Source organism: Pleurodeles waltl, unplaced genomic scaffold, assembly GCF_031143425.1.
Source record: "Pleurodeles waltl isolate 20211129_DDA unplaced genomic scaffold, aPleWal1.hap1.20221129 scaffold_86, whole genome shotgun sequence".
In the NCBI taxonomy this organism is placed as follows: Eukaryota; Metazoa; Chordata; class Amphibia; order Caudata; family Salamandridae; genus Pleurodeles; species Pleurodeles waltl.
Window position 1 is genome coordinate 2,022,172 of NW_027150400.1, and position 23,389 is coordinate 2,045,560.

A 23,389-nucleotide genomic window follows, 5' to 3' on the forward strand; every position below is an offset into this window, starting at 1 on the left:
CCTCTAGCAGCAGCCTTAGCTCTGCTAGTGAAATGTCCGATGTCTGGCGCAGGCGCATGAAGACACCAGCACCAGGCGCATGAAGACACCAGCACCAGGCGCACAAAGGCACCTGCACCAGCCACCAGAGACTGTCCAGGGCTGGTGAAAACCCCAGCCCTGGCCCCAGTCCTCCGGCACGCCTCACTGCCTCCCAATCCGTGACATGTCGAAGCGTCACAGATAAAGTTAACCACGGGCGTTGCAGGCTCAAGCCTTGCAGTGTCCGTGGCTACATGTCACTCAGCCAGTCACCCCTCCTTCTCCCACCTCGCCACAGAGTTGGGAAAGGGAGGGGTGAATGAGCAGAGACTGAAAACTCACATCTGCGACTGCGCAGGTTTGAGGTTTCACTTTCAAGTGTCTGAAGATGAGAAAGTTTAATTTCAAAGCTGAAAGTAGGAGCAGGAAAGAGACCTGCACAGACAGCAAGGTAAGTAAAAACTGCTTTTAAATACTGTGTATGTACGTGTGATAGTGTGTGTCAATGAGAGTGTGTGTATACACGAGCATGTCTGTGTGACTGTATGTGTATGTGTGAATAAAACTAAGAATGTCAGTGAAGGAGTGAGTCAAAGGGAGGACAATGAGTGATAAGAAGGGTGAGTACAAGCGAGAATGAATGAGGACGAGCGAATGATGGAATGTAACTGAATGTTACTGTGTGTGAGACTGAATGAGTCAAGTCTAAGTGAGTCTTAGTGAGTCAGAGAATGAGTGAGAGTGAGTCAGTGTGAGAGTGAGTGAGACTAATTGAGTCAAACTGAGTGACAATGATTCTGACTGAGTGAGTTTGAGTCAGAATGAGTGTGAATACATGTGTCTGAATCAGAATGAGTATGAATAAGTGAGTATGAGTAAACCAGAGTGAATCAAAATGAGTATGACTGAGTGAATCAGTGAAAATGAGTGAGACTGAGTGAGGATGACTGAGGCCGACTATGATTGAGTATGACTGAGTCACAGTGAGACTGAGTGAGTCAGAAAGAGGAAGACTGAGTGGGACTGAGTGTGAATTCAGTGAGACTGATTGCATAAGAGTAAATTACAGTGAAACTGAATTAGAATGAGTAGGACTGAGTGAATCAGGGAGGATGAGTGAGTTAAGGGGAGACTCGTGGAAACTAGGTGAGAATGAGTGAGATTAGATAGGAATGAGTGAGTCAGAGTGAGAGGTAAACTGGGTGAGTCAGAGTCACATTGTGTGAGTCAGAATGAGAGTGACTGAGTGGGACTCAGTAAGAATGAGTGGGACTGATTGAGTATGAGTCACAGTGACATTGAGTGAATCTGAATTAGTGGGACTGAGTGAATTAGGGAGAATGAGTGAGTTGTGGGGAGATTAAAGGAAACTAGGACAGAATGAGTGAGTCTTGGTAGGAATGAATGAGTCAGAGTGAGACTGAGCGAGACTAAGTAAGACTAAGTGAGTCAGAATGAGATTGAGTCAATCAGAATGACTTAGAATGAGAGGGATTGAGTTAGAGTAACTGAGAATGAGTGAGACTGAGTGGGTCAGAGTGAGAATGAGTGAGACTGCTTGAGTCAGTGGAACTGAGTCAAAGTAAGTAAAAGTGACTGCAAGTGCGACTAAGAGTAAATGACTAAGATCGAGTGAGAATAAGTGGGAGAATAAGCCTGACTGCAATCGAGTGTGAGCGAAACACCCCAACAAAACCTCCAATTAAGTGAGTCTGTCTCACTCACTATAATTCAAACTAAGGATTACTACCCACCACTCTTAATGGTCACCAGCAGCCACTGATAGGGGGTCGTAGAGTGGATTGGCTTAGAGTGGCCTAGATTGGCATGGAGTAGAGCGTCATAGAGTGGAGTTGCATAGAGTGAAGCAGAGTGTCATAGAGAGGAGTGGAGCAGAGCAGCACAGAGTCGAGTAGATTACCATGGAATAGAGTGTCGTAGAGTGAAGTGGAGTGGCATAGAGTGGAGGGACATAGAATGGCACAGAATGGAGTAGAATGGAGTGTAGACTGGCACAGACTGGAGTATGCATGGTGTGGGAGTGCACAGTCCCTACAGAGAACACATTTGCAATTGAAATGCCCATTTGTTAGACATTGGGTTTCTGGTTGGCAGAGGTACACACCCTGTCCAAGCAGGAATCACAATCTTGGTCAGGATAAGTCAGAGATACATCATACATTATCCTGTGCTCACCCCCTGGTAGCTTTGCACAGAGCAGGCAGACTTAACTTAAGAGGCAATGTGTAAAATATTTATGCAACGCTTCAAACAGGAGTACTGCAAATGAATTGCTGAGGCCGAGTGATATAAACTAAATGTTAGATTTATGGATGAGATATGAAGGTTTCTTGTAAACTACGCAATAGTTTTGGATGGTTAAATAATTTGGAATATCAATATATGACTGCCCAACTGGATTTTCGGGGAGTGAAGTGATGTGATGGAGCGCTGCGCATAAGATGTTTGACCTCCAAATGTTGTTGGATACATCAGTTTCGAGAGGTTGGAAAGTTAGCTACTGTGGAAGTGGAAAATTTGTGACGACAGATTATTTTTGATTTTCAATTGCCAATGTTGCTTTGACTTTGGGTAGTCTAAAAGGAAAAGATTTACATCACCGTTCCCAAAAAGAATATGAAATGAATATAATCTAGTGCAACGATCTAGCACGATCGCCATACGTGTTTATAGACGACGTAGACGTGCTGACCGAAGAGGAGCAACATGTCGGCATTCCTTGCATACCTTCAGCCACCGGAAGTGTGCGCACAGAAGGAACCTATAAAATGCATTGTTTTACCTGCTGCATCTTTAATTGACATTGAAGGCCTTGAGAGACAGACTAGCGAGATACTGGCGATTTAAAGGTAATGGATTTATTTTAAAAGCCGTAATTGGACCCCTTTGGGAGAGTTTAGACACGTTCTTTGATGTAAGATTCGTAGTACAGTTCTTGGGCAATTTGGCCATTTGGGACACAGTGGATTCTGGAAAGATAACAGAATATGGGGCACTATTATTAATTTGAGGATGATTGAATGAGGGGTGATTTATGCTACTTTTTAGTAGGTATAAAGCAAGACGTGGCTAATGAGTTTAAACATACATATAATGTAGAGTTAATTATTGGTTGGAGATTCCATATGGATGTACAACTGAGACTCTAATTTCCTTTAAGGGAAGAAGTTAAATTTGAAGAAATGATCCATGGGATGAAATTGGTGAAAACATAACTGAAGGAGGAAGTTCCTATATACTTCGGGTAAGAGTGTGCTGTTAGTCGGGTTTGGTTGTAACAACTTAGGGGTTCTGTGAGGTGATTAGTTTGATATATTATTTTATTTTGTAGATTTGGATTGAGTTGAAGTGATATTGGAGAAGATTGTTGCCTCAAGAGATGTGTTGAATTAAGGGTGAATACTGATATGGATAGTTTTGCGGCATAGTGGTATTTGATAAAAGAGGGGTTTTAGTAGGCTGATATATTCTTTTGGATTATTTTAGAGGTCCCCTATAGACTAGTCCTGGAGAAGACCCGTTGTGGAGCCCAGAATTAGCCCGAGTGCTTGAGGGGGTCGTCGAAACGTCGACGATGATGTTTGAGCCTGGATGTGGTTTCTTTCCGTAGAGTTAAGGAAGGACTGAAATGGGGATTCAATGCTGCTAAAATCAAATATTGATTTAATGCGGAAAAAGGATTAACCAACAGGCTGTTCTTCTAAGTTTATGTTTTTTAATGGAATTAGATTTATTCTCTCTTTCTTCTTTTTCTAATCACAAGCACTTGATTTTCCTGCGCTTTTCTTTGTCCTTCTTTTTTGGTGTTTTGATAGGAGACTCTATTATACTTATTTTCATATGAGTAGAGAATATATTTTTGTATATAAAATAAAGGATGTTTTCCTAATAATCATGGACCTATGCTGCATGTTAACTATATGGGATGTTTTTGTTGTTTAGTTTGTCTCCCAAGAGGGCAATGACGTTTTGTAATAATGCTTCAAACAGTAACAGAGTAAAAGCACCACAAAAATGTGTGAGAAATAAATTATATTTTTATGAACAAAGCAAGGCCAAAATGAGAACATTCCAATAAGCAGAACTTGAGATATGAATTTTAAAAGACTAAACGGAATCCTAGTGCTTAAAAGCATAAAGCGCCAAATGGGGCTATCTGGTCATGCTAGACTGGGTAAAGTCTGAAACCTCAGGCTGGCTACAATGGACCGCGCACGGATACAGGGACCTGCCTTGGCCCGCTGAAAAGTACCTTGATTGCATCAACGTCAAAGAAGATGCGAGGAGCAGGGATGCAGATGCGTCAGTTGATCCTTGGGACGGAAGCGATGCCTGGGCTTAGAGCCTTGCAAAGTCAGAGATGCATCGGATGTGGAGGCAATGCGCTTTGCAGTCGGCGATATGTTGCATTTGATCCTCACAGCAGTAGTGATGCATTGGTGTCGATGGAGATTTAGGAAAGTTGCATCTTTCTGACATAGTTACCCCCTATTTGCCTGGTGTCAGTACGTTTAGGCTGTAGTACACTGGGATCCTACTAACCAGGACTCCAGAGTCAGTTTTCCCTCTCCTAAATGTAGTTGATAAGTAACTTCTACACCTCACAAATGGCATACTGGTGCACCCATGTAAGCCCCTAGTATATGGTACTTAGATACCCAGGGCATTGGTAGACCAGGGATCCCCCATGGGCTGCAGCATGTATTGTGCCGCACAAGGGGGCCCATGCAAACTGTGACTACAGGCCTGCCATTGCAGCTTGTGTGAAATGGTGCATGCACGTTTCACCCCAGATATAAGGTTTACCTTATATTACGTTCACTGCACTCTGACTCTATAAGTCACCCCAAAGGTAGGCCCTTCAGCCCAAAGTCAGGGTGTGTAGTTCTCAGTGTGAAGGCACCCCTGCATGCCCCTACAAACCCCAGACCCCATTTTCTGGGCTTTATAAGTGCAGGGAAGCCATCTTAAGGTAAGTAGTTGACGCTGGTCAACACAAGATATCCATCTGCATAATGGCTTCACCAAACCTAGGCATGTTTGGTATCAAACATGTTGGAATCTTGCAACTACAATGATTCTAGTGCTAGTTGCATGATACCATGTACTCTGGGGTTTACCTGGGGGTCCCCCATGCCTGCCTGTACAGCCTTGCAGGGTCTGCATGCCAGCCTGTGTGGCTGACGACCTCAGACACTATTCTGCCAGAGGAGAGGTGTGACTACCTCTGCTTTAGAAATAGGTGTCACTGGGCTGGAGTGGGGGTGCCTATAAGCACCACCAGACTGCTTTGAAGGGCACATTTGGTGCCCTCCTTGCAAAAACTGGTTTACTCTAGTGCAGGAGCCCCTGGTTCCTGCTCTGGTGCGAAACCACACAAAGGACAGGTGAGTGACCACCTCTCTGTCTAGCCCCTCCCCTAGAGAGGTGCACAGAGCTCTGTCAGGCGGCCACTTGAATCTGCCATCTCCGAAATAAGATGAGCAGAGGCCCCTGGGACCATCTCAATGGTTAGTCCAGCTGGGTGATGTTCCTGACCCCCCTTGACAGGTAGGTCATGGCCAAAAGTGTCCAACTCCCTTCCTGGGTTACTTAAGGGCTCCCCTCAGGGTGGAACCCTACATTCTTCTGCAAGACTTCAAGATTAATCTGCAAGTCTCCTCTGCAAGGCACTTCTGCAACCTGGACATCGTAACCACTGCTGGTCTTTGCTGGACTATGACACATAGGACGGTTCCTACTGCAAACTTGTTTCCAAGTTCTGCAAGACTTCTGCAACCTCCATTGCCATGCATCCTCCAGAGTCACAAGGACTCTGTCTGCACTTAGAAAGAAAGAAGTATCCTCCTTTGGAATGAAGGAGTCACTCCCCTGCATCTGCAGGCACCTCAACGTCGACGACTGGTTTTTGGATCCTGCTAGCACACAAATTCTTGAATGCTCTACAACACAGGTGGTGGTTCTCTGGCTCTCCCAAGGTCTGACCTATCTTCTTTGCAGCTGAGAAGTCTGTGGTCCCTCGTTGGAGCTGCTTGGCCAGAACCCCTGTGCACCACGTCTGCTTGCCGTTGCCAAGGCTTGTTGGCTCTCCAGTCCGGAGACCTCCTAGCTCCAAGAAGCCTCAGACTTTAGCACTACGCAGCTCCAAGAACGACTTCCTCCCTGCAACTCCTGCTCCATGGGCATCCCTCTTTGCTGTGCTGCTGAGGCCTCCCTGCGACTCCCTTTGCCTGCTGCCAAAGGGTCCTGCTGGGGGCTTGATCGATTTCTTATGGCTCTCCTGCTTGTAGCAGGGTGGCCTTGACTTACCTGCAAAGGTAGAGTCTCCTGGACCTTGCTGCTCCCCAAAATTCTGCAACTGGGTGGTCTGGACTCTGTCCCCTCTTTCCTTAGGTCCTCTTCTTCTAGAATCTACGCTTGGGTTCCACTGACCTGTCCCACGGGTCGCAACAGCAGCTGGACATTGCATGTCCCCCATTGACTTCAACCAGGGGTTCCCACAAGACTTCACCCATATGCACCTGGGCTCCCTGGTGTAGGTACTCCACTTCTCTGGGTATCCATGGTTGGGGACACTCTTGAACCTCTATTGTCCCAATGGGTTTCCTCGGGGTCCTCTGGGAAGGGTTATAGAGCTCGGAAAATCCAACCGTGACTTCCCCATTTTATCGTATGGACACTGACGGTTGATGGTTACAACTCTGCACACGGGCACCTCGGGAATCCTATCTACTTACCTTTAATGTTTTAGTACTTCCCTAGTCCTAAGGGTCCTTGGGTGGTAGTTTGGGTTGGTAGTGATTCTCGCATTCCATTTTTTTAGTATATGGTTTGTCCCCCCTCCACCCTCATACAGTGCCATGTTATTTTATGCTTTACTTACCTGTTTCTAAGTATATTTTTGTATGTTCATATTTTCAATTAGGAGATATACCAAAGTTAGTTTAGTCTTTGTGTTATAATAAAGAAGACATTATTTTTCTAACACTGGTGTGGTTCTTTCCTGTGTGAACATCACTGACTGATCTCTGTGGTATTTGCAACTGCTTTACACCCTCCTGTATAAACCTTGGCTGCTTTACACAGCTAACCTTTGAGTGCTCTGGTTATCTAGAGCTACCTACACTATCACAAGGGTTGCCTGGACTCAGTGCAGGGTGCCTCACCTATAGGTGTACACCATATACTGAGCCAGCGTCCTATAGGAGATATGCCGGTTCTGAGTGGTTTAACAACGTCAATGCATTGATTCTCGACTTGAGCAGCACTGTATACCCACTTCCAAGGGCCCATTACTAGATTGGCAGCACTTGGCAGGGAAAGACTCACAGATGGCACAGTCCAGGTGCTGTAGGTGATGGGTTGTAAGTCTTTCATGTCCCTGATACTCCACAAAACAAGAGGCAAGCCCTTCCTGGGCATCAGTCCAGCAGAGTATAGGTCCTTGTAGCAGCATCAGTCTCTCTTCCTCCTGGCAGAGTATCCACATGTTGAGGTGTGCACTAAAGTGGTGGTGTTTGAGGTCCAGTATTTGTACTTTAGTGCCCTGGTTCTCAATGGTGGGAGAAGCTTCTAAGCAGTGATTTTGAAGTGCAAGGGATCCTCTTTTTTCTTTGCTGTGGCTCCAGGCTGGCTAGAGTGATAATACAAGGTTGTTGGGCCTATTTTGAGGAGACAGGGTACAGACTAATCTGGTGCAAGTGGGGCTGTGCTTAGCTCGGCCTCCCCATCATGCCAGTTAATGGCCCATAAGAGCCATCTAGTCACACATAAGCTCCAGTTGTGTGACTGTCTAGAGGGAATACACAAACCCCAGCTGTCACCCCACCCCAGACATATATAGGAGACAGGCTGCATACAGACAGGCTAAGAACAGGAAAATGCCCCCTTTCTTAGGGATGACTTAAATGTATAAAAACAGGGGTTTAGGGCTTAGCAAAGGTTTTTAAATTCCAAGTTCAAAATGGGAGTGCAACACTCCATTCAGGCTGCAATGGTACGCCTGGGACATGTTTTAAAGCAATACTTAAGTGAGTGGCACAAGGAGTGCTGCAGGCAGCATTTCATTTACAGGCCCTGGGTACATTTAGTGCTCTTTACTAGGGGCTTATAAGTAAATTAAATATGCCAATTAGATATATACCAATAAAGCCTTGTTTTAGGGGGAGGACACAAGCACTTTAGCACTTGTTAGCAGTGCTAAGGTGCGCAGAGTCTGAAGGCCAATAAAAAGAAACTCAGCAACTAGTGGAAGGTAAAAGGCAAAAGGTTTGGGGGTGACCCTGCAGAGAGGGCCATTTCCTTTGCACAGACATACAGTTTTACCGATAAAACTGTACAGTGTAAAAACAATAATGTATGGAAATGCCATCACCTGGGGCCACATGTACAAATATTTGGATTTGCGATTTCCTAATTGCTATTCCATGCGAATCGCAATTAGGGAATCACAATTCCAAATGTAAGAAACTACATTGAGTTTCTTTTGCGATTCCCGGTGGGTCGCAAATAGACCTGCCTCATTAATATTAATGAGGTAGGTCGCAATTTGCGACCCACTGGGAATCGCAAACATCACAGGGATGGTGGCCTGCTGGGGTCAGCAGACCATCAAGTCTGTGATTGCTTTTAAATGAAGCAATCTTTTTTTTTTTAAATGCAGCCCATTTTCCCTAAAGGAAAACAGGCTGCATTCAAAAAGAAAGGAAATGAAACGTTTCAGTTTCATTTTTGACGAGTAGGCAGTGGTCCGTGGAACTACTGCCTGCTCTTCAAACGTTTTCTCATGCATTCACAAAGGGAAAGGTGTCCCTTAGGACCCCTTCCCCTTTGCGAAAGGGTTAGTACCAGTTTGAAATTGGTGCTAGCTGCGATTGTTTTGCAACTGCATTCACGGTCAAAAAACAATCATACATACCATTTAGATTGGGTATTAGGAAGGGACTCCCTGGACACGCCCCTTCCTAATACCGAATTGCAAAACCAAAATTGCTGGAGGGATAATACAAGGTAACAAGTTACCGAATCACAGTTTGAGCTTTGTACATCCCAAAAAGCATTTTTCTAGTTGCAAATGGGCAGATTCTTCAAATCGGCCCGTTTACGACTAGAAAAATACTTTGTACTTGTGGCCCCTAGTGCATTGATTGGTTTTTATCCTATTAAAATATTTGTTTCCAAAATACTTCAGAATTACAAAAAATGTGTTTCATTTGTGCTTTCCTAATTCTAATATATTCTGAAATATTTGTACACTTCATTTACAGCCATTTAAATGTTACTGTGTGCTAGAAAAAAACTTTCTCCCCCACCGCAGACTGACAGATAAAACCTATGACTCTGAAGTCAGAGAAAGAAAACACCAAGCTCCCTCGTAACACAAAGCTTCACATGTGGCCCTTGTCTTTGAATGCTCAACAAATGTGACAAGATAGTAACAAAACTTAAAGGACTGTGTACAGAAAGTGAGCACTCATGGAAAAATACAGTAAACAGGCTATGCTTCACGAAAGGGACAAAGACATGAAGGACAGCCTAAAAAAAATAAAAACAGAAAATAGAAACAAGCAAATATGAGTTACAAACCTCAAAGCCAATGGTAAGCAATGGGCGGAATGCATTCTTAGGTCCGCTTTTAGAATGTCTTAAAGAAATCTGTAGGAAACCAGGCAGCTGCACTGCGTGGTAGGCTTCGACCTAAAAACATTTTGAACTTCTGGATAATTTGAAGTTCTCCACCAGACTCTTTTTACATCACAACCTGGCCTAATTGATGTTGTTTTAACCTTTGTGAGATGGACAGATGGGGCTCGAAGACTCCCGGCCAACAAGGTGCAGAAGAGCATGACCAGCAGGACACCAGCACAATAACAAGCATTGGCAAAGTCAAACAGTCCTGTTTTTTAAAAGACTAATGAAGACCTCTTGGCTTTAGTATTAGATTAGAACCGAAAATTGGCCTGGGCATCAAAATAAAAGTTGTGCACATTAGCTAGTCAGAGAGAGAAACAAGCGGCCCACAGATTGCAAATAATGGCCTTTTGAACCTTTAACGACACAGTTATTACATGAGGCATGGAAGACAGCGTGTATTTTTGCTTGTTGCAGGCAATGTTTGTGTTAATGCCATGGAAATGAAAAGTTAAAACCTGCCCACCAGAGCATAAAACAGACCCACAAACAGTCAAGAAATCGCCTCCACACAGACCTGTCACAACACCCTTTCTGGTTCGGTCAGATTGCGATATAGCCAAGTGCGACCCTCTTTTGCTTTTTTCAAGCTTTTTTGCCCATGCTATTCCGCATCAGTATAGAGAAAAATGCTTCTTTGCTGATGCTGCACAGCATTAGCAAATAAATAAATAAACTTCTTAAAGTTCACATGCATATGTGTGCATGTGCATTGTGAGGCTATGAGGCCCAGGTTGATGACGCACACAAGTGTCACTACGCATGTGCACCCTCAGAACATGATTGGTTGATATTTTGGGCTCTTTTTCTCTTTACCGTTCCCAGATGAGGGACTTCTACCTTGCAACGGTCAATAAAAAAATTAATACAGTGTGGATGAAAATGTGTAATGAAGAAAGGAGTGACCCAGCAGCAAATTGAAGCTACTGACCAAAAAAAACCCAATAAGGAAGCAATGGAGGAGCGGGCAGGTGCTGACTGGGTGAAGTCAACAGCACAGAGCGTCATGAGTAGTGGAGAAAAGGGACGAGTGGGTGTGGGGTTAAATATTCAAAAAACATCAGAGGAGCAACACAGAAAGCTGGAGGTGAGGGGAGGCACACGAGGGAAAGAGCAGGAAAACATGTGCACTCCCATGGAGGCTTAGGAGAAAAATAACAAAGTGTTTTCTTTATGCAAGCGATGGAAGGACACAAGTCATGTAATAAGGAAACTATAAGAAAATAAGTTCCAGATGCAGGAAAACAAAGAATAGGGAGAAAAATTATCAAATAAGAAGCAGGGAAAAGAGATTGACAAGCATGTAATCTAACCAAGAGCAAGGGTTGACCGGAAGCCCATTATGCGTATATATTTTAATGTTTCAGTGGCAATAGATCAGTCGCGGCTCGCTGGGGTTGCAGGGGGTGGGGCGGCTGGCCAGGGAAGGGGAGGGGGGAGGATTGGGGAATATTTATAAAATTTAAAAAAATAAAAAAAATAAAAAAAATACCTCCGTGCTGCTGCTCCTTCTTCCTCATAGGAGGCACAGGCTCCCAGCCTGCCCTGCACCAATCCTGACACTGCTCAGAGCAGCGTTAGGATTGGCTGGGAGTGCCCAGCCAGCGCGCTCCCACGCAGACTGAGAGCCTATGCAGGCTCTCTCCAGCCCAGCTACACAGTGCCGGGCTGGAGAGAGCACACTGCGCATGTATGTTTGGCCGGCCGGAGACGGCCGGCCAAACGTACATGCACAATGAGAGAGAGTGCTGAGCACTCCCCCTCGGTGCTGTCATCCGCAATGCCCCACCCCTTTTACTACAAAACGATAATAAATGTTGTTTATTATCGTTTTGTAGTAAAAGGTTTGCAGCTGCTGCTGCTGGCGGGTGGGGCGATGCTCCTCCGCCATTGTGGAGGGTTGAAGAACCAGAACCTTATGGGCCTGGCGGCGCAGGGTACGCCTGAAATCTCCTTGGATTCACCTGCCTCAACTAACAGAGACACGGGACACTCTGTCAGGCGTAAAAGATCAGATTTTATTAGCTGCAGCTAGTACAGTTGTCCAAGAAGTACACAAGGTATGTTCTCAGGAGACTGCCACTTTACTTTGTGGCGCACAATCTTATATACCGTATAAAAACCATTTATTAACTACATACACTCCCAGAACACATAGAAAGGAGCCAGTAAGAATAATGTAAAGATAGAACAGAGCCAATAGAAATGTCGGAAAACAAGACAGCACCAATAGAAGGAATTGGAAAACAAAGTATCAAGTGACTTAAGGTTGCCTCCCCTCCAGCTGTGTTTGTCACCCCTCCCTTGAACTAATTCATTAACCGATCCACAACGAAGTTGCATGTGGTGCGATAAGTTTGTGTGCGTTTGGAGGACAGTTGTGAAATGAGAGAATACTAGCAAAGGACAGCGAAGGCCAGACGATAAGATAAGATCGGCGGAGAATAGTGTGAGCCTACAGATAGTTGAAACAAGGATTAGAAAACCAGACAGGGATTAGTGTACTCGGTCAGACCTTAATACCAGCCTTGTAAAGATAGAGGCAGAAGGCTGTTTTGAACACCATGTTGCAGAATAAGCAGAAAAGGCAGAATGGACTTCGTTCGCTGTGCTGCCTGAGTGAAGGCAACATAAAATGGCGGCGGGCCACAAAATGGCGGGTCGATACGATCGTATTAAAAATCGAATTTCCTCAGACCCTCCTTTTGCCAGAACTCAGGCAAGATACACAAACTCATGTTAATCTGAGTCGATGTCTATGGCCATGAGGTCATCAAGCTGTTGCTGTACCATCATTTTGATATTCTCTGCTCTTTGTGACTTGGGTTTGGGAATACATGCAGTAGCACATAGGTTGCAGATGGCAGGACCGCAGTGCATACAAAGACAACAAGAGAATATAAAAGCTAAAATTACTCCAAAGAATGTCAATACCTTCCAACCCCATTTGGACAGTAATCCCCAAAACCACTCTGAAAAGGACCAATCTCCTTCGTCCTGATGAATCGACTCGGAGATTATGTGTAACTTAGAGATAGCTTGGTATACTGTCGGAGCGTCATTAGGTATGAAAATACAGCAACTTGATCCGATCAATTTGCATACTCCACCACGGTCCGCAAGAACAAAGTCTAAGGCAACACGGTTCTGCAAGGTCATAAGACGATCAGCCTGTAGTTCAGCTGTAATGTTACTTAAAGCTCCTACAGTGATGTCTATGGTGGTTTCTACGACACGAACCAATTGCCTTATATTTCTGCTGTTGGCCATTGGACCCCAGAAGGGAAGAAATCCTTTGAGGAAATCTCCTCCCTCTTGTCCTGCTGTGTCTTTCGAATCTACAATCCCTCTGCCATATCTATTTTTATGATGGTTCGCAGGAGCGGTGTATGTAGGGGGAAGAAGAAAGGCTATATAACAAGTACCAGAGAAATCAGCTGGCAACCATGTATAAGCCCTATCGTGGCAAACGAAGTATGTACCTTGAGATGGTACTAACGGCAGTGAATTCAGGGCTGAATAAACATATGTATGGGAACATAAACTTTCTCTTTGTCCGGTGTTTGGAGTTCTACCATTTATTTGTAGACAGAAATTTCCTTGTTGGGGTATGACCCGTATCGGAGGAGATTTTCCTTGCTCAATCTTATCATTGAGGCTGGAAATGTAATTAGTTATGTTCCAATTGGTATATGCTTTTCTTTCATCTATGGAAGCTTCACTTTTTTCCATGATTTTAGCCATAGCTACCATTCCCTTTATCAATAAACTATGACTGAAATCTGAACCAACACTATGTGAACTGACAGGTTGTTTAATTTTACTTTGATATGCATTATTGAAAATGACAAAATAAGCCCAAGCGGAACCTTCATAGGAGAATGGAAGAACTAAATATGGCATTCCTTTTTCTACCGTATGTGGTATGAGTCCACACACCCAACAGTCAGTTGTATTGATCACTAACTGATGTTGATGTAACAACTGGACGAAGGAATTGTTAAAGTATTCAGTTCTTCTGATGAGTTCATGCTGGGGAAGAGTGTGAAATAGGTGCGGAGAGATAGTAGAAGAAGATGTAGAGGTAGGAGAAGAGACAACTTTTTGCTGCAGAGTAATAATGATCCAGTTTACAGATGCCAAAAGAATACACGACAATATAATGACGCATAGAGCAATACTACAACGACTATATATTTCTTTACAATTATTCTTTACATTTTTACTTTCTCTTTTATCTAATGTAGCCTCCATCTTTATAAGTGGATGCTCACGGCAATCTTCCTCAATCACTGTAGTCACGATTATCTACCGTCCTATGACACTGTGAGGTCCTGCAGGCCTATTGCCACTTACTCAGGTCGTAACTAAGACTCCTACCGTGACCCTGCAACCGGGATAGAGTACTACATAGGAGAGAAATTTACAAGTTCTTTGGTCTTGGTCTCAAATTATAGCGTTCCTGTCCAGAGGCAGTCTGGTTTTGAAACAATGTTCCTGGATTTGTCGTGTTCAAGCGACGATGCGATGGTATTGCTTCTTGAAGGATGTCGTCGTCCTCTTTCTCAGAAAGTGTTCCAATTAGACGCGCATCACTGAATGGTACAAATTGCGGAACTTTCTCACTTTCAGAGTCACTGATGCCTCTACGGACCCACTGATCGAAAGGCAAGGGCAAAGGCACTTTCTTGCAGTGCACGGCATGCACCCAGTTTTTCTTTCCTTCGACTTTAACTGCTGTTCTTGTGGTCAAAAGAACCAGGCGTGGCTCTCTCCATCTGGGCTCCAAATTTCTCTGTCGTTGGAAATTTTTCGTGCAGACCCAGTCACCTGGTCGGATGGAATGACCTGGGTCTGTGGAAGCCTCTGGTAGAGCACTCTGAACCTGTTGATGAAAAACACGCAATTTAGTTGTAAGGTCATGCAAGTAGTCAATCAACATCGGGTATGGCAAGTCTGAGTATTTCTTAGCGCGAGGAACTCCCCATACATTAGCTGGGCGACCAAATATCACTTCGTAAGGGCTAAGCCCCAAACGAGAGTGTACTGCTGTTCTGGTGGACAGAAGAGCCAATGGTAAAGCATCAGGCCAATTAAGTCCTGTGCTAGCTTGCACCTTAGCAATTTTAAGCTTCAAGGTTCCATTGTAGCATTCTACTAAACCAGCCGACTGTGGGTGATTCGCCGCGTGGAACTTCTGTTTTATGCCAAGACCTGCACAAACTTTTTGCATGACTTGACCCACAAATTCGCTCCCATTGTCACTCCAGACAATGCGCGGCAAACCAAACCTAGGGAAGAATTCTTTCAGAAGTATTTTGGCAGTTGATAAAGCAGTATTGTCCTTCAGAGGGTAGGCTTCTACCCATCTAGAAAAAGCACATACTACCACCAGAACATATTTGAGGTTGTTGCATCGTTCCATGTGAATATAATCGATCTGCAACACCTCAAATGGATATGTTGGAGGAGCAAAATGACCTGCTGGAGTTGGGGTTCCCTTTCCCGGATTGTACATCAAGCAAACAATACAATGTTTTACTACATTATTTGCACACTTTGGGATCCCCTCATTTTGCCACACTGGAGCCAGAAGTTTACATATTCCTTTTGCACTTAGGTGAGCTGGACCATGTGCCATAGTAACTACAGGTAGTACATAAGCATCTGGTAACAGCCAACGTTGATGTTCTGATAATTCAACCCAACATCCCATCTCATCTAACATTCCTGTACTTTCCTTCCACTTTCTCAACTCATTCTCCGTAGCCTCTCCTTGAATTGATTTCACACTCTCTACTGTATCTTCACACATTCCCTTTTCTCTTACGCAGTTTGCGGGACCTACAACATACATTCGACTTGTGTTGTCTCTGGCTGTCTTTTTCGCTACCTCATCTGCAAATGCATTTCCTCGACCAACATCGTCCACAATCTTTTTGTGTGCACTACACTTCACGATCGCTATCTGAGTAGGCATTGTAAGTGACTCAAGAAGTTCAGTCACTAATGGACCATGTTGTATCTTAGTACCATGGGAAGTAAAGAATCCTCTTTCCTTCCATAAGCACCCAAAGTTAAACGCTACACCAAAAGCGTATTGACTATCAGTGTACACGTTTACTCTTTTTCCTTTGGATAACACACACGCTCTAGTTAAGGCTATCAATTCAGCTGCCTGAGCTGAATTATGTCTAATGCGTGCTGTCTCCACAATCGTATGCAAAGTAGTAATAGCGTAGGCTGAAACTGTATCTCCATTCGGGAGCTTGAAACAAGAACCATCTACCCATAGTGTTCCATCTGGATTCACTAATGGCGTGTCTTTTAGGTCAATTCTACCCTTAGTCTCTTCTTCAGTACGGAGAAAACAATCATGCTGTTCAGAGACATCTCTCTCTTCTGGAAGAGGCAACAAAGTAGCTGGATTCAGGGTATTACATCGTTTGATGTGCATGTGACTAGCCAAAAGCGTCAGCTCATATCCGGACAACCGAGCACTCGTAAGATGCTGCGTTTTTGTCCTATTTAGTAAAGTATCCACTGCATGTGGCACCATAACAATGAGAGTATTATCTAGCACTACTCCAGCAGACTGTCGAATAGAAATTGCTGCTGCCGCTGTCGCCTTAAGACAACTAGGCAATGCTTTAGCTACTGGATCTAACGTAGCTGAGAAATATGCGCATGGTCGCTGTTGATCTCCAAAACGCTGCATTAAGACTGACAATGCACAACCCTCTCTTTCGTGGACATAGAGCGTAAAGGGCTTACTGTAATCAGGAGTACCCAATACAGGAGCAGAACACAAAGCAATACGCAAATCAGTAAAACTCTTCTGACACTCGTCAGTCCACGGAAGAGGCTGAGGCGTATCTTTTAAAGTTAGCGCCAACAGCGGTTTAGCCAATAAAGAGAAACTCGGAATCCACTGTCTACAATAAGAAGTAATGCCCAAAAAGGCACGTACCTCTCTTTGTGTGGATGGCACTGACATTTGTGCAATTGCCTGAATTCGTTCGGGGGTCAATCGTCGTCCCTCCTTTGACAAGAGATGACCCAAATAAGTCACCTCGCGACAGACATATTGTAATTTAGAAGGAGAAACCTTGTGATTCAGATCAAACAAATGACGCAACAGTGCAACGGTCACGTTTTTGCAAATCTCCTCTGAATCAGCGGCAACTAATAAGTCATCCATGTACTGAATGAGAGCGGCACCGGACGGTAAGGAAAAGGCATCAAGATGACATTTTAGAGCTTGACTGTAAATAGAGGGACTTTCACAATAACCTTGAGGTGCGCGTTTAAACCGGAAGCTTCGGCCTCCGAGGGAAAAACCAAAAATATCTCTACTCTCTTCGGCGATGGGAATACTAAAGAAAGCATTCTTTAGATCAATAACTGAAAACCAAGTCGCTGTAGAAGGTATCATCGTCAACAGAGCAGTGATATCTGGGACTACAGGAAACTGCGGTACGACAATCTTGTTTACCTCCCGAAGATCAATTACAAAACGATAAACAGGAGGCTGAGAAGGATCAGTGCGTTTAAGAACCGGAAGAACAGGACTGTTACATGTATTTCCTCTCGTTTCCTCAACCACACCCTTCTGAATCAAATCATGGACAATTTCCAGAAGTGCTTTCTCACCTTCAGTAGAGATTCTGTATTGCGGAATACGTGGCATTTCAGCATTGGGCTTAAGAGTAACAACATAAGGTGGGATCTCAAGACAACCAACGTCATTCGGACCCGTAGCCCAAAGCGTTTCGGGAAGAGAAAGCAATTCAGGTGGGAATTGATCTTTTGATAAGTACATTGGACTAGTCATTTTCTGTCCTAGAGTGAGGTATACACCAGAAGGTGAACAATATATCGTAGCATGCATTCTTTTTAATAGATCTAAACCCAACAGATTTTCACCACAACCATTCGTCAGAAGAAGCGGAGCTTCTAAATCATAAGGGCCTATTGAAACAGGCAAAGGGCAAGAAACTGGATTGCGAACAGGGGCGCCAGAAAATCCTACAGATACATTCGTTAAGCCAGACAAAGGTGCGCCAGGGAGTTTAGAATGAATGATAGAGCTTCTCATGGCACCAGTATCTAAAAGAAATGGCTCTGAAACACCCATTGTAGTGACATTAACATAAGGTCCATTCTGATCCACTGGAATTGACGTAACCCCCTTACTTTGTCCATGGCTGTCCTATTCAAAATGAAGACTTTCATTCCCTCCTTCAATATACTGATCCTCACTGTAATACTGTGTAGACCTAACATTTTGCTGGTCAAAGTAATTTCCGGAATTTGGAGGAACAAAAGAACGCTGCTCTTGGGTTAACACACCTCGACCTCTACCTCTATTTGCTGACTGAAGACCACCACGACCTCGTGAAGCAGATGTTGCTCCATTACGCTGCAACAATGCCGGACAACTGTTCTTAAAATGACCTTCCTCCCTACAATAAGCACATTGATTGGGACCTAGCAAAGGTCTTGGAATGAATGGTTCAGGCTTTTGATACAACCTCTGAAACTGCGGAGGCTGTTGAAACTGAGGCTGAACATAACGAGGAGGATAAGCCTGTTGCAAGAGAACTTTCGTTTTTAATTCTTTCGTCTTTTTCTCTTGTTTTTCCCTTTCTTCTTTGTCTCTATTTTCATAATATTGTGCAGTAGCCAATATCTGGGCGGAAGAAGAAACTGCCCATGAACTCTCGGAGTCTTTTAGCTTGTGTGATAGTTCAGGAAGCAAGTTATATACGAACTTATCCACAAATAATCGCTGTCCCCCTTCTGTAGCCATATCTTGACCACTGTGATCAATGAATGTCTCCTCGAATCGGGTAAAGAAATCGGAAACACTTTCATCTTTCTTTTGTTTACATACTGCTAGCTTATCCCAATTAACTCTCAAAGCAGGCATCATTGTTTTCATTAATGTAATAATCCTACCAGGGAGTTCTGAGATCAAAGCGTCGGGCTTTGCACCACCTACTTGACCTCTATCTGCGGCAATAATAGCGTTCCAATCGCCGCCTAATTCTTGAGCGTGATCCTCTCTACGAATTTTAGCCCATATTGTCTGTGGAACTACATTTCCCATCAACATGTCAATATCTGCTAGATTCATAGTACATGCATCAACTGTTTGCGACAACTCTTTATAGTAACCAGCAGGATTTTTGCGTGGATCTGGTAGTGACTGTTTAAGTGCTAAAACTTCAGACCTTTTCCAGGGGACATGTATCCATATGCGCTGAAAATGCGCAGGAATAGCTGGATTAGCACCTGCTGCTGCAACTTCTTCCTTCCATATTGGAGAAACCTCTCTCATGGGATAGTTTTTCAGTGCTGTCCTAACTGAAGGATCAGAATCAGGAAAAGTCTGTGAGAACAATAGGGATCTGAAAGAAATAAGTGTTCTGACAGCGTTTTCAACCTTAGGACCCACAATAAGTCCTTTGTCAAAGTCAGCCTGAACATCTAACAGATCCTGTGGGACCGAACCCAAATTCATATCCTCCCATTCTTTAGCGAGAGTATCGCACATAACTTTAAAAACATATCTCTGCGTAGGTGCATTCCATTGCAGAAAGGTGGACATAATATCAGACGTACTATATTGGGGACCCTTCTTGATCCATCTACAAGCAAGTGAGTCCAATTTTTCTCGCTCTTCGGAGTCTGGGAATTGACTACGAGACTGTCTTCGAGAAAAAGCTGGAGACACATTTAAAACTTCAAAGAAAGGTGATAAGAGACCAGAGACAGTATCTGCAAATCGCTTACGCATAGATGGAGAATTTGACATAAGGATAGGGGACAAGGTATTAGGTGAATTAACTAAAGGAGCATTAGGAATTGCCAAAGGAGCAGAAGGCAAAGGAGTTAAAGGCAAAGCTGGCATAGGCAATACTTGAGGAGGCAAATGTGGAAAAGCTGGAGCAGGCGGAAGCACAACTGGCGGCTGAACAGGCTGTAACATCGGGGGTGCATTAGCACCTTGTACATAGGGCGGAGGCAATTTCAATAAGTGGGACATTAAGGAATCTTCCTCAAAATCTTTTCTCTTATCAAGGGAAGAGATAGGCAACGTCGGATAGCATTTATCTACTGCCATTCGATGCTGTCTGTCTGAAATTTCCATTGCATTATCTATTTCATCATCTTTGAATTGCTGAGCAGCCTGTATAATCGTCATTCCCTGTGTTTTCCTATCTCGTTTCGCTTGTTTAATTTCTCTCTGTTTGGCTTCCTTACGCCAAAGGCGAAAAGAGTCAAACATTGCCGGCCGGGCTTTTCTTTTAAATAACGTTGCTTCTAAATTATCTAGCACATCAGTTTCGAAACTACCATTTTCTGGCCATTTTAAAACACCATCTTTCTTTGTATATCGGGTCCATGTCTTATTAAAGGCAATAGGACCAACACCATGTTTAGAATAGAGCTCATATGTGGGAGTTCCAACCGAAGGAATCGGACAGGAGTCCTCAAGCTGGGAGTCCCTATTACAACCAAAGCAACAAAGTTTTCCAAACTTAGTCAGACCAGACATCTCACGATTTTTACTGGCTGTTCACAAACATCAAGGGGGTAAAACTTTCAGTTTACACAGCACAAATGCACTTACCCCTCGGCTTTGGCCACTGCAATGGCCAAATCTAAGGACCTAAGGACAAAACAAAGACCAAAATTTGTGGGCACGACCCACCAAATACTTAACTAAGGATGTCTTCTTACACCAACAGAGGCCCGTCTATCGTCTCGCTTTACCATACATCATCAAAGAAAGGGCCAAGGCAGGGCGGCAGTCAGGGCAGCAGTCGTCAGTAGCCGTCAGGAAGGAGTAACCGCGCTGAAAAAGACCTTCGGACCACTTCGACATACAGGGGTCGCTTGACGTGGCTCGCGATTCCTCCAGAATTTTCTTGCGGGGTTCCTCACGACCTTCAGGCAGAACCGGTACCGCTGAAGCCGCCCCACGTTGGGCGCCAGTTGAAGAACCAGAACCTTATGGGCCTGGCGGCGCAGGGTACGCCTGAAATCTCCTTGGATTCACCTGCCTCAACTAACAGAGACACGGGACACTCTGTCAGGCGTAAAAGATCAGATTTTATTAGCTGCAGCTAGTACAGTTGTCCAAGAAGTACACAAGGTATGTTCTCAGGAGACTGCCACTTTACTTTGTGGCGCACAATCTTATATACCGTATAAAAACCATTTATTAACTACATACACTCCCAGAACACATAGAAAGGAGCCAGTAAGAATAATGTAAAGATAGAACAGAGCCAATAGAAATGTCGGAAAACAAGACAGCACCAATAGAAGGAATTGGAAAACAAAGTATCAAGTGACTTAAGGTTGCCTCCCCTCCAGCTGTGTTTGTCACCCCTCCCTTGAACTAATTCATTAACCGATCCACAACGAAGTTGCATGTGGTGCGATAAGTTTGTGTGCGTTTGGAGGACAGTTGTGAAATGAGAGAATACTAGCAAAGGACAGTGAAGGCCAGACGATAAGATAAGATCGGCGGAGAATAGTGTGAGCCTACAGATAGTTGAAACAAGGATTAGAAAACCAGACAGGGATTAGTGTACTCGGTCAGACCTTAATACCAGCCTTGTAAAGATAGAGGCAGAAGGCTGTTTTGAACACCATGTTGCAGAATAAGCAGAAAAGGCAGAATGGACTTCGTTCGCTGTGCTGCCTGAGTGAAGGCAACATAAAATGGCGGCGGGCCACAAAATGGCGGGTCGATACGATCGTATTAAAAATCGAATTTCCTCAGGAGCCGGCACTGCAATAGATCTTAGACAACTGACAGCTAAAGCGTTCTATTGCTGAGACCGTAAACAAACAGGACACAGGTAACCTTTTGAGTGGAGCTTTCCCATGCGGGAGCGCCAACAACCTTCATTTGCTGCTCTAAGATAGCAATTAAACCATGATACAACCTCATGGCCGCAAAGAGCAACAGATTGATGATTTTGTTTTGGGTTGTGTCACTTTTGTGGAGCAGCCCCAACGCAAAATCATTTTCAGTATTTACTAAACCGTACAAAGCCATTTTGCGTGGTTTAGTTATTACAAAGTTACACAGCCCAGCCCATACCACTTGCATTTTGAATGTGTTCCATGGGTGGCACATGGGCTTTCCTGTGTATCCACCCATGGATTTTTGGTGCATTCCCAGATTTATTAAAGCATGTAAAACAGGGAATGTATGAAAATGCTATGCGTTCCCGAGTGAGGCGTAACAAGCAGAAATATCTTTATTTCTCCTTGTTACGTACTCTTTGTGCAGCAGGGCACCGAGTTGGCGCTAGGCAGCCTCAGGTGCACCAGCACAGGAAGGCAATTTAAGAGCATTGTATCTTAGTAGATCTGGCACTCTTCAGCTCTCTCCCATTCACGCAATGCAGCGCAGCAACCTGCTTTTCTGCACTGTGTGGCCTGAATAAATTTACCACAACTTCTCTGCAAAAGCAAGTGAATGCTAGGAGTTAAGCAAAACAACAAATTAAATATGAGGTTCTGTAACTGATAATGACAAATCTTTAAGTCTTCTGGATGGGCTGAATTTGGCGTCTGAAGATATTGGGGCTGGGAACCTTGGTTCTGTGTCTCCTGGTCCACTGAAGGACTGAGGCATGCATTAAACATGGTGGCCCTATTTTCTGTGCATTATTTTCTGTGCCTATTGCATCACCCACATCAGCGTTCAGACCCTTTGCAGGCTCCTGAGGTGTTACTGAGGCCGTGTGGCTGGTCAGTCCCCAAAACAAATTCCTGACTTAGAGACATGCGGGACACTTCCATCTTGCACTGATGAGAGTCCCTTTTACAGCTTAGACAAACCAAGGGCTTGACTGAAGTGGCACCACAATATATGATTGTTGTAATAGTCCCTAACTAGACTCTGACTGCAGGTCTGGTTCACAGGCACCTCCTCTCCTGGTGGGCTGATCATTGTTTTTGACTTTTGACAGTAACATAACGAAAGTGGAGCCCCCCCCCTGCAAAGATCGTGGAGGGGGACCCCTCCGGACTCGCTCAGGCCAGGTGCTGTGCTGAGGGGGCCTCTTCGAGCTTAGGGCCCCCTGCGCCTTAGGGGCTGCAGGGGTCTTTGTTACACCTCTGTTTTTTGCACCTGCGTCAGATTGTTTCCTTTTTGTTGGTCAGCTCAGGCTACCAAGAAACACGGTGAGGGGTGGAGTCAGCCATATTCTCACTCTTGGCTCTGCCAATTTGAGAAGTATTGTTTGGTACACGCATACAGTGTTTTGCCTTCCCATTTTGGGTTGGTGCCATTTGGGTGGGACTTTGAGGGTTTTAATCTGCATTGATATTATATAGGCTACAAATTCTTTCCTTTGAAATGGTGAGCCCTGACCATCCCTCAGACACTTCATTAGCCCATCGATGGCCGCCATCTTCTCACCTTTCTCTACCACCTCCTCCCCAAAAGTGGTCTACCAGAAACCCAGTTTGTGGGGTTCAAGGGCAATCAGAAGTTACTGCAGGGGTGGCTTCTCCGCTACGGCGGAGGAGCGTCGTCCACCCGCCAGCAGCAGCTGCAAACCTTTAAAACTAAAACGATAATAAACGATGGGGGATGACATGGATGGAGGGGGAGTGCTCAGCA

General features: G+C 44.5%; 1 long non-coding RNA gene across 2 annotated transcripts in view; it reads left to right on the forward strand.

Annotated features, from left to right (window-relative positions):
• LOC138281262 (uncharacterized) overlaps positions 1 to 23,389 on the forward strand; it is a 196,621-nt gene that overhangs the window by 137,670 nt on the left and 35,562 nt on the right. For both annotated transcript variants that reach the window (XR_011200901.1, XR_011200900.1), the window contains exon 2: positions 3,203 to 3,286. This is a non-coding gene — a long non-coding RNA (uncharacterized lncRNA). The remainder of the gene's footprint in view (positions 1 to 3,202; positions 3,287 to 23,389) is intronic.